The following is an 8,981-nucleotide window of genomic DNA, read 5'->3' as shown; positions in this document are numbered from 1 at the left end:
CTCCACCAACACCTTCCCCACCCATCTCCTCAAAGGGCAAGACGATTGTCTTCTCTCCCTTACTTCTAATTTTTTGGAAAAAACTCATTTGAAAAACTAACTGAGAGGCAAGTCCCCACATGGAAAATAGAGCTTTTGCAAAAAATGATAAGCAGCTTGAAGCAGATCTAGCTGGGGGAGAGTCAAGCAGGGTGCTCAGACTGTAAACATTGAGCAGGCCCAGAGGTGTATGTCTGCTTTTGTATCATCTCTTCAAGCCCAGTGCTCTGAGTGGGCTGCAACCATGGCAGAGTTGCATCACACGTGGGATTTAACGTGTTGCAGCAAAAGTGCAGGAAAGCCACAGCCTGTCTTCCCTTCAGATGAGGCTTGGGATTTGAGCAGTAAGTACAGGACAGCCCATATTGCACAGGGCATCTGGCGACTGAATGCCAGGCAACCTCCGTACCACAGGCGATGCTCCAATGCCATTCGCACAGCTACAGCTTCGCTTTCCTAGAGTTCCTACGCTTCACCGGCTAGGCATTACTGAAATTAGATCCCACAGCATGCCTGTGGATAATGATTTATACTTATCTTTCCTCTAAAGATAGGGAAACTGGAGCAGAGACAGGGATTTTTTCCTGCTGTAGAGAGGTTTCAATTGTTTTCATCTTTGAACCTGACGTTTATGATCCGGGATTTCTGCCTCCCACCCGACTTGTTCCTGCTCCGGGGCAGGATGTGGGCACCTGGCTGCCCCCCGCGGGCAGCTCTGCCACTGGCTTTGACAGAAAGGGACAATGTAAGGCAGGAAGAACCACTTGGACCCCCCAAAAGAATATGTTGGGGTTTTTTTTCAGTAGGTCAGCACACCGCTCACCTGGGGGCAGGGGGAATGAGGCTGATCTTTGGGAATTTTTTGGAAGCTTTGCTGACCATCAGCCGGATAGCTGAAAAACACTTATGTGGGGTCAGGTCTGAAAATACTGCAGGGCCATCCTCGTCTCTGGAGAGATTTCGTATGGAGACTGGGTGAAAACCAGCGAGGCAACAGACATTGATGCATTTCTTTTTCATTGTCACAGCTGGTAGAAACAGTCAGTTTATGTATTTGCTGACATGATGTTGATAGTAAAAGCTAGATCTAATGTAAGTGCCTGTAATAGCTCTCGGCCCCTCTGGCAGGCACTCCGAGGTCCCTGCTGCCCAGGCATCCAGGGCCACCCCAGTGCTGGTGGGTCAGCGTGTCTTTCCTGCCCAAGACAACACGGTGAAGGACACCTAGTTTTTGGGAGATCCCCAAATCTCCCGAGGAGCCTGACCTGCTGGCTGTGCCCAGAGCCCATCTCATGTGTACTGATGATTTCTGCCCCTTGTGAAACAGATACAACCGGTGTTTTCTTCTAAAGCTTGGGTGAAGGAGGTATCTGTCCCTTATGCAGCAGCTTGTTGCGAGAGCACTCACCAAGGACGCTGTGCTCAGGCTGGTGCTTGTTATCTCCTACTCCATCATGGCAACTGAACACACATGGACCTGTCCTTGGGACACAGGGGCATCTTCTCCACCAAGGGACTGCGCTTCCTCTGGGGTCAGAGAGAGGTTCCCTCTGGTGCCTGTGCTTGTTTGTATGGTACTTGTCTCCTTTTCCCATCTCCAAGTGCTGAAATATTGTCTAAAGAGGAAAATTTCCTCAGTAAAAGGAAAGGGAGTGCTTCAGCCCTGCTCTGAAATAGCCCATGTCCGCTGGGTTACAGTTTTCGGTCACTGAGGTGGTGATGATGGGTGGGTTAAATAGGATGTTGGGTTCCTCCTCCTGACATGAAGAATTTTATCTTTTGGACATGGGCAGGAGTGGGATTTGAAGGAGTGCAGCAAGCCCTGCCCAGTGCAAGTCCTGGAAAAACACAGATTCTCAGGGAGAAATCCGTGTTTTGGAGCGTGTGTGGACAGAAGGACCCGAGTGCATCCCTGAGCCAAGGCAGTGCCAGCTGATTTGCATCACATTTTGATGCACCCAATTTTCCCTTTGCACCGTGTAGCTTCCCAACAGAGATCCCTGGACTTTGTTCCACGGTCAGGCCCTCAAGTCCTCTATTATGTCTAGCCGTGGCCTCAGCATGCTGACATCCTGCTGCCACTGGCTCATTTGTAAGCAAGGGAAAACCCAACCCATTCCAATTTTGAATATGCTAAATGACTAATAGAGCTAATTGTGGCCTCTGCTCTTGAAACAGCTTGAAAGTGAAAGAGAGATGTTGACGCAATAGGGCAAAGGACATTTTCTAGCTCTGACAATAACTCAGAAGCCCAGACTAAAGCAGCCCTGTGCCTCTACAGAGAATGTGCCGTGCTGCCAGCAGCCCACTCTCGCTGGGGTCTTGCTCGCCTTTGTAATTTACTTCAGTTTTTGGCCATCAGTACAATCTTAATCATCATCGCTCTTGGCTTCATTCTGGTACCTACCAGAACATACAGAAACCCTGTGATGGATAAAGCAAACCCAGAAGAGTAGAATACCTGTAATCCAGCCTCTACTTGTTATTTTTACCAAAAGGAGCAGCATACAGAGCACAGACACAGGAGCATGTCGTGGTTTAACCCCAGTCGGCAACGAAGCACCACACAGCCGCTCGCTTACCCTCCCCCTGCCCCTGGTGGGATGGGGGAGAGAATCAGAAGAGTAAAAGTGAGAAAACTCATGGATTGAGATAAGCACAATTTAATAATTGAAATATAATAATAATAATATAAAAATTGTAATGAAAAGGAAAACAACAACAGAACGAGAGGAACAAAACCCAGGAAAATCAAGTGATGCAACCACTCACCACCCACTGACCGATGCCCAGCCAGTCCCTGAGCAGCGATCATGGCCCCCCAGCCAACTCCCCCCAGTTTATATACTGAGCATGACATCATATGGTACAGAATATCCCTTTGGCCAGTTTGGATCAGCTGTCCTGGCTATGCTCCCTCCCAGCTCCTGTGCATCTCCTCACTGGCAGAGTATGGGAAGCTGAAAAGTCCTTGACTTAGTATAAACACTGCTTAGCAACAACTAAAACATCAATGTGTTATCACATTATTTTCATGCTAAATCCAAAACACAGCACTGTACCAGCTACTAGGATGAAAATTAACTCTATCCCAGCTGAAACCAGGACGGAGCAGGAGAGTGGGGAAGCACTATTTTAAGTCAACCTGCACAGGAGGTTGTTCTTAGCTCGAACCAAAATGACCTGTTTGCATCATAAAATAAATGAAGTTTTTAGCAATAGCTGGAAGTCTGTGCAGCCACATATACAGGGAACAAAGAAATTTGTTTACACAACACTGGTTACTCTGCATTTCAGGGTAACAAATGTCGGTGCGGTACTAAAAGCAGAGCAAACCCAGTAGTTTGGGTTTAACTGTGAGCTGTTGCTGCTACAGAGTGCAACAAGAGATTCTTTCCTAAATTGTTTCCCACCATTGATATTGGGGCATGTGTCTTGGCCAAATAACTCTGTACGGGTTGTCGCTCTTCGGCAAACCAGCTTTAAATTCAAGTGGAGAACATTTCAGAAGGGCAAAATCAAAGGCATTAAGAAGGTGATGAATCTTATCAGTAAGCACAAAACATTTTCAAAAAGCATTTCAGCTAGATCCAGTACCAGGACCAAACTGCTCCATCTGAGCTAATTCTTACTTCCAGCAGCTGTAGACAAAACCACAGTCCCTCAGAAGCACCAGCCAGGCGCTGCTGTCCTCTGGAGGCAGGGATGCCTCGGGCAACTCAGGCTGTAGCTCAGCACATGCTCAGTGCCTGCTTTACACCAGTGTAGAAGGAGCAACCCCATGCCACAACCTTCTTTTCTCTTGCTCTGGCAAAAGCTTTTGTGTTGCACAGTGAACTGATCCAGCTGAAAAATAACCCAGGAAAAATGACTGGTTACTTGTTAACTGGATCGGTCCTGATGGGGCTGTACCAGCCTGGGAGAGAGCAGAGGATGAGGGGGCCGGATTCTCCCTTCCAGCAGCCGCAGCACTTGCTAATACTGACTGCAATGGTTGTTGAATCACAGGCTCAGTGTTTGGAAATACAGTTCTCGGGAGGTTTAAACATCTGCTTCTGGCACTCCCAGAAGTCCACCCGCATCAACGTGCTGGCTAATCCATCAGAGCCCACAGACTGGGTCTTCCTTCACCTGTATTGCATGGGGAGCATGGTGAAACAGGCTTAAACGGTTTCGACTGAGCTGCACACTGGTGTGGGAATAACAGGATAATCCATGATTATGTCCATGTTACAGCACTCATGAGGGATATATGAAACTTGTGCTTGGTTTTTCCATCGAAACGAGGTTCAAAGGCAGCATGCTCTGTTCTGGCCCTCCTGGAAGACAAAGACTCTATTATTGGGTTAGTTCTATTTTGCATGACAGAATTTCGTATTTGTTTGGCTGGAGAGAGAGCAAATAAACATTATTCGTAGCCTGTGACGGAGACGAGGGTGTCAGTCCTGTTGGCAGTGTCCCATGTGAATAATGGCCAGACACTGTAGTTACTACCTTAATTCAAGTCTCCTTTTTAAAGGCAGTGCAGTAGCCAACTACTAATTAGAAATTTATACTTGCTCTTGTGTGTTTTTTCTTTTCTCTTTTGTCCTCTCAAATAACAGCATTAACAAGAGAGCAACCGAACTAATGAAACCCTCTATCACCTTCCCTACCTTTCTCGGCTGGACAAGCAGTGGCACATGCTGGGGGTGGTTCAGAACTGCACTTATGATAGTAAGGGACTGAGTAATACCTGCCTTTGCCTAGCAAGGACATTTGCTTGGTCCTCTGCCCTAGGCAGCCGAGTTTCACAAGTCATGCAAGGACTTCACATCTTTGACACATCACCTTGTCTGTCAAAGTTGGCCAGGCATAGTCATCAGGTCAAAACGTATTGTAAGATGAGAGAAGGGAACACACAGCACAGGCTCAAAAATGCCATTGCTTAGGAGACCAAGGCCAAAACCAAGGTGGGTGGTTACAAGGTATTTATAGCAAGGGAATGGTATTTTTCAAGGATACTTAATTTATTGCTGCCGTTTTTTGACTGAGAAATACATCATTATCCCAAATTTAGAGCACCCCAGAGAGTACACAGCAGCATTCTTCCACCCCTTGCCACCACCAGTCACTCGGCAGAGCATCTCCGTGTGCTGCAGGACACCGATGGTTACATGCACCTTTTGGGGGAGCAAAGACTCCGCTTTCCTCAAGGAGAGCTGGGTACCAGCATGCACTCGGCAAACTCCACATCAGGTAACACCACACGTCTAAACACCTAAGTAGAAAGGTGGGCAAAATGCACTTCAGAAGCTACAGAAGACAGCTCGTTTAGTAGAATTACAGGAGAAGCTAAGTTGTGAAATATGAAGGTATTAACCATGAGGAATCCCACAGAAATTCAAAATTTCTGCTTAGAAGGAAGTATATGACTAGACTGTGGTGCAACGGTCTGGTTGACTACATAAGCCAGTTCTGCTGTGACAATGAAGCTAGGCTGCCTCCTTTCCAGCAGTAGAGACAGTCACTGGAGCATGGCCGCGACATGAGGAGAATCTTATTTACCTACAGCAGTCACAAGGAGTGCACACGTGCTTGGGTGGATTGGGCCTACAGGGCAAAACTGAGAGCAGCTGGGTAGAAACTAGGTAGCAGGAGGAGCAGAAGAGGGACTTGAACAGCACTTTTCAACATACAGTTTAAAAAATCAGGAACATAAATGGTCTTTGACCTATACATGGTTCTGGTCATGAAATATTTGCATTTTTTGGCATCAGATTCTCCAGCTATTTTAAATTAGTTTTAGATACAGTGAGCTGAACAGATTCAGATTTCCCTGAACCAAATACATTTCCATTATCAGAGAGTAAGCAATGCAGTACTCCCGGTCTCAAACAGAGATGGTGGGGCCACAGTTAGAAACTAGATTAAATAATAAACTACAGTAAAGCAGGAATTAAGTTTTTGTTTTCCTTAACGTTAAAAAAAATGGAAGTATTTTAACTGCAAAGGAGAAAAAGCAGATCCTACAATGGTTTTACTTACATAAGTAATCATGAGTTGAGCAATTTGTGTAAAGAAGGATTATTCATACATGGAACAATTTGCTGCACTGAGGTGGTTTTTCCCCTTCACTCCCCCTCCCCCAGGGGTTACAGCTGGAACCCCACTGGGGAGCCATCAGGACCCAGACAATGTGTTCCTGACGGGTGGCCTTCACAAAAAAACCCTACAAGAAGCAAGATGACGCACTGGGCCAGCAGGAGCACACAGAGAATCAGCAAAGCTTTTACCCTTTTCCCTCCATAAGGGTCACCGGCAGAACCTGAACTCCCCTCCAGACTGACAGTGCACTCGCCACTTCGCTTGCAGCAGCAATCCCAGCACCAGCAGGGAACAACGGGGCACAAAGATTACTGGTTTCTGGAAACAGTTCTGGAAGTAACTTGCTAGTGGCAACCAACCACCTAGCCAAATGTCCCACCAGCCCTTTTTTGGCACCTGCTGGCCCTGAATAAGATACTCTTATTGTATACAAAGTCTGACTCTCTGCTGCTTGAGCTGAAGAACAGGCCTCTTGACTGCAGTGTAATAGGATAAGCTTGTCAAGCAGTGTAGCTGCTAAAGGCTGAGCTCCACTGTGCCACTGAAAATCACAGCAACGCTTCATTTGCCATATTCCTTCAGAAAAAACTGCATGCTAAAGTAAAAGGCAGACAGCTCGCCCATGTTAGAGACCTTGGTTCTGTTCCCCAACTCTGCCTGAATAACCTTGTGCAAGCTGTATTATCATTCATCAGTTTTTTTTTATCTGTTTTTTCCCTAAGCCAGGAAAGCTGGCCTCATAATCAGGGTTGGAAAAGATACAGAAATTGTGATAACACTCATCACAAGTGCAAATGCTAGAATTCCTTGTTCTTTGGTTTATAGAGTGTCTCTCACTAATCCTCAGGACGTTTTAAAAACTTTTGACACAACAGATTATCTTGGAGACCAGAATGCCAATAAGAAGAAACCTGATTAAAAAGATAAATAAAAAAAGATTCTAAAGACAATGCCATGTTTTGGGGAACATGAATCACTACTCTCAAGAATTTAGAATTTACAGACTGAGGTGGCTGTTCTCCGGCCTCGGGTAATGCAGGCTAGCAGCTCCTCCAAAGCATGATTGCTGGCTCCTCCAGCAATTCCTCCAAAGAGGAATTCTTTGGAGCTGTCTAAACAGGGAAAAAAGCCGACTCGAGGTCAACTTAGTCAGCTTGTCTTGATTGAAGCGCCTGTTATCTCTGCAACCACAGCTGAGATCATTTGACCTGGTCAGGCTGTAACCATGACCACTTCAAACACTCCCTGGCTGTTAGCAGCAGCAGCAGCAGCTCGTGGAAAGGTGCTGCTGGCAGCACAACCAGCTCCAACCATCAGGAGGGTTAAACCTTCCTGCCCCTCCCTCCGACACTAACTGCTCACAAGGACTCAAAATGAAGTATGTACGAGTGAGACAGCTGTTCAACTCCTGGTTTGGAGGAGACCAGTGGCAGCATTACGTTCAGCCTGAGCGAAAGAAATTGAGGACTGCTCTCCACATAAGTGTTTTCCCATTATTGGGTTGATTTGATTGAGGGAGGGAAAAAAATTCCAAGTACCCTTTCTGTGTATAGCGACATGACCTTACAAACCTGTTGGAAGACCTTGTTATTTTCAGAATTTTGCATGGTTTTCCAGTGAACTTATTTCTTGAACAATTTGGTCCAACAGGTTTTATTCTTGCACACTGAAAAGAGCAAAATGCTCCCTCTATACCTTTGCAATAGCTTACCTGTCAGTAAAAATTTAGGAAGTCTCACAGAATTCAAGGGTCCCAGTGATACCCATCAACAGTCATGCAGGATTTGGCCTAAAGAGAGAGCTCCTGAACAGTCAGGGATGGAAACAGGACCCAGCCATACAAAGTGCTGTCAGACTTGTGGTCTGTCTTTGGGCCCCGGGTGTGCTAAAAGCGAGCAGACTTTCCAGGTAAAAGAGGAACAGAAACTCATGAGGAATGACACAAAGTTAGCGTAGGTGTATTTCAGTTTTTTTTAGGGTTTAACTCATTTATCCCCTCAATTCCTGAATTAACACACAATGCAAATCTCGTGATTATTACACAAACCCTAGTTTACACAAAGATGAGCAAAAGCCAAGGACAGTCCCCAATACAGAAAGGTTAAAATCTAAAAGCAGAATCAGAGAACTTGAGACTCACCAGAAAACCAAAGGAAAGACCAAAATGGCATTCTCAATGTATTTATTTTAAAGATTACTTCCCATTGTCCTTATAACTTTGAAAGATCTTTTTGGGGATCTGCTAGTGTAGAGATCTGCTAGTGGAGAACTTTACCTAGTTGTAGGTTAATACTACATGACTTTCACGTTCGGCATGCTACTAGGACAAACTTTGCCATGAAAGTGCTCCTGACATCAGCACATTTCATATTTAATTCCAACTATCAGTTTATTTTCTAATTACAGTTTAAAAGAAGAGCAGATTTTTTTTTTTTGTCAAGCAATGAAACAGATCATAATGTATTTTTTCCCCTAGAGACAACATACATACAATGTGTATGATAGGCATAATACACACAAGTAAGAAGACTGTGTGACAGATTAGTGACCAGAGGTCATGAAAGAGCAGAGGGATAAAACAGAAGTTGTAAATATTTGATCACTTTTAAGAGTTAATTTGATCATCATAACCCTTTTGTATTCATTTTTTTGTGAAAATCAGACTGTGCAAATATCATTAGAACAACTGCCCAAGAAAAACATGAACAATAAATGATAAAATACAGACTCGAAAGATACTCTAATATTGAATTTCATTATGAAATTCAGAGATTATTCTAGCGACAATTAAACAGACTATTCTGCCAAGGAAAGAGAAAAAAAATACTTTTGTGTTTAAGTACCAGAATGTGAAC

This window comes from Pygoscelis adeliae, unplaced genomic scaffold (genome assembly GCF_000699105.1).
Source record: "Pygoscelis adeliae isolate BGI_AS28 unplaced genomic scaffold, ASM69910v1 Scaffold175, whole genome shotgun sequence".
Taxonomy (NCBI): domain Eukaryota; kingdom Metazoa; phylum Chordata; class Aves; order Sphenisciformes; family Spheniscidae; genus Pygoscelis; species Pygoscelis adeliae.
Note: the sequence above shows the minus strand (reverse complement) of the source record.